We start from the raw sequence: 2,805 nt of genomic DNA, 5'->3' as shown, positions 1-2,805 counted from the left end.
TGAGACAACACATGTAAAGCACTCCAAACATTACGTGGCACATAATAAGAACTCAATAAATATTAGTTTAAATTTTTTAAAATCATAATATGAACAATTATAATCCCCATTACCTGCCTGACACAGTGCCTGACACTCAGTTGGCTTCATATGTGTGTATATGAAGGAGTCATAGAGCAAAATTTTAGACTACTGTATATAAGGGTGATTTCTGATAGTGTGACATAATGTAATTTTTTAAATGCAGTTTACTGATTGATCATTTTTAATCTCACCAATATTTGTTACAGAATAAATAGGGTTACTTCAATCACATACACAAATCCCTTCTCTCGGTTTATTTTCTGTTTGCTACTCAGGAGACTGAAGCTAAGTTTTATTGATTTTCTTTTCATTTTCATTTTTTGAAATAGGTAATTCATTCATATAGTTCAAAAATCAAAGCAATATCAAAGAGTATGTACATTGCTTCCCCTTGGCCCTATCCATTCCCTCTACCCTATATAGGTCAGTGGTGAGCAAACTTTTATTGTAAAGGGCCAAATAATAAATATTGTAAATTTGCATGTCATATAGCTTCTGTTACCACCACTCAACTTTCCTGTTGTAGTTCAAAAGCAACCATAGACAATATGGAAACAAATTGGGTATGTTCCAATAAAACTTTATGTAAAAAGGCAGTAAGCCTGCTGGCCATAGTTTGCCAACCTCAGCTATAGGTAATAGTTTTTGATAGTTTATTTTGTTTCTTTATGCAAATATAAGCATAAAAAAAACCCAAAAACCCATTGCCGTGGAATCCATTCCGACTCATAGCGACCCTATAGGACAGAGTAGAACTGCCCCATAGAGTTTCCAAGGAGTACCTGGCGGATTTGAATTGCCGACCCTTTGGTGACCAGCCGTAGCACTTAACCGCTACGCCACCAGGGTTTCCAAATATAAGCATATGTGATTATATATTCCCATGCCCCCTGGCTTTCACAAAAGGTAACATAAGATATATAGTGTTCTATAACTTGAAACTGGATATTTTGTATTGTACATTTGGACATTTTTCTATACTAGTACATAAACAGAGTCCTCATTTTTTTCTGTCTCCATTATATTCCATTGTATGCAACAGTTTATTTAATCTGTCTCCTCTTGATAGACTTTTATAATTTTTCAGTCCTTTGCAATAAGAAACAATGTCCACTGAAAAACCTTGTAAATGTTCCATTTCGTATGTGTGCAGGTATATCTGAAGGATAGATTTTTAGACTTGGCTTAGCTAGACAAAGGGGTGAATACATTTGTAATTTAGTAGGTATTGCTGGATTCATCTTTATAGAAGTTTTACCTCTTTCACTTTCAGCACAATGTACGAATGTGCCTGTTTCAAAATTATGAAATGCTTCACAAATTTGTGTCATCCTTGTGCAGAAGCCATGTTAATCTTCTCTGAATCATTCCAATTATAATATGTATATGCTGCAGAAGTGAACACCATGAAGTCATTTTAAATTTAGTAATGGATGAATGCTTTTAGGTGGCATGCAGCCAAAGATAGGGCTGTCTATAAAACGTCTCTTGCCATTTATCCTGGAGTAGAGACAGGGAAAAAATTTCTCTGGACAGCAGTAGACTTTCTTTTTTTTTTTCTTAGACTGCTGATTCAAGGGGAGCCATAAAACCACCTGAAGTTCCAGCAATACATGAATCTGTGCCCTAGGTCCAGCAATATATGAATCTGTGCCCTAGCTAATTGGGACATAAATGGTCAGATTGGTAGAAAAAATTCATGAAGACCCTGACCTTTGAGAAATTTTCCACAAAAATAGGATTCTGTACTGATAGAACTACCCCCATAGGGTTTCCAAGTAGTAGCTGGTGGATTCAAACTGCCGACCTTTTGGTTAGCAGCCGAGCTCTTAACTGCTATACCACCAGGGCTCTGATAGTAAATCAGCCTTGATATATATAAGTGACTAGTCCACTATGAGCCAACATTTGCTGTATTAGGATCCATCAAAGGACAAGGAAAGTTGCAGAGCTAGAGCAAATTGACAAGAATGGGATCTGGATGGAACCAAGTCAAATAATAATTACAAATAATAAAAAGAGCCAACATTTGTTGAGCAGTTATATGAGTTAGGTATTTTGTCAAGTACTATCCATCCATCCGTCTGTCTGTCCGTCCATCATCTATCCATCCATCTATCCATCTATCATCTATCCATCTATCCATCTGTCCGTCGGTCCGTCCGTCTATCCGTCTATCATCTATCTATCTAATCTATACAATCTATCTATAAGCCTTATGAAGTAGGCATTGTTATTATATTCACTTTAGAGATTACTAAACCAAGGCAACTTGCCCAATGTCATATACCTTATAAATGCAGAGTTGGGATCTGATCCCTGCAGCATGAGATATTTTTCACTGGGCTATCCTGACTTGCAGTCTGGGTAGGGGGATAATTTCAGAATCGGGTGACAAAAGGAAAGTGGAATCAAGGATCTGTCGGTATTAGAGGTTACCAGGGTGGGAAGTAGGGGCAAAGGGGTGGTTATTGTTTATGAAGTACTGAGTTTCAGTTTATGGTGATGGAAAAAATCACATTGATTAAGGACAGGGCTGCACAGCCAATTAATGTAAGAGCTGTCAATAAGCTGTACACTTCTAAAAAGTTGAATTAGCAAAAAAAAAAAATTTTTTTTTTTTTTGCTAATTCAAAAGTGTGTACTAAATATACTTACAACAATAACAAACAAAAAACAGTAGCTGCTGAGACTGTTTACGTACACCAAACACCTCATGGA

The 2,805-nt window shown here is 36.5% G+C and overlaps 1 non-coding gene across 1 annotated transcript; it reads right to left on the bottom strand.

Annotated features, from left to right (window-relative positions):
* Positions 1-1,382: 1,382 nt before the first annotated feature.
* On the bottom strand, positions 1,383-1,489 carry LOC126069815 (U6 spliceosomal RNA). The gene has a single exon (XR_007516082.1). It is a non-coding gene; the product is annotated as a U6 spliceosomal RNA (small nuclear RNA).
* Between the last annotated feature and the right edge of the window lie 1,316 nt (positions 1,490-2,805).

This window comes from Elephas maximus, chromosome X (genome assembly GCF_024166365.1).
Source record: "Elephas maximus indicus isolate mEleMax1 chromosome X, mEleMax1 primary haplotype, whole genome shotgun sequence".
In the NCBI taxonomy this organism is placed as follows: Eukaryota; Metazoa; Chordata; class Mammalia; order Proboscidea; family Elephantidae; genus Elephas; species Elephas maximus.
This window is presented reverse-complemented; position numbering and strand designations above follow the sequence as displayed.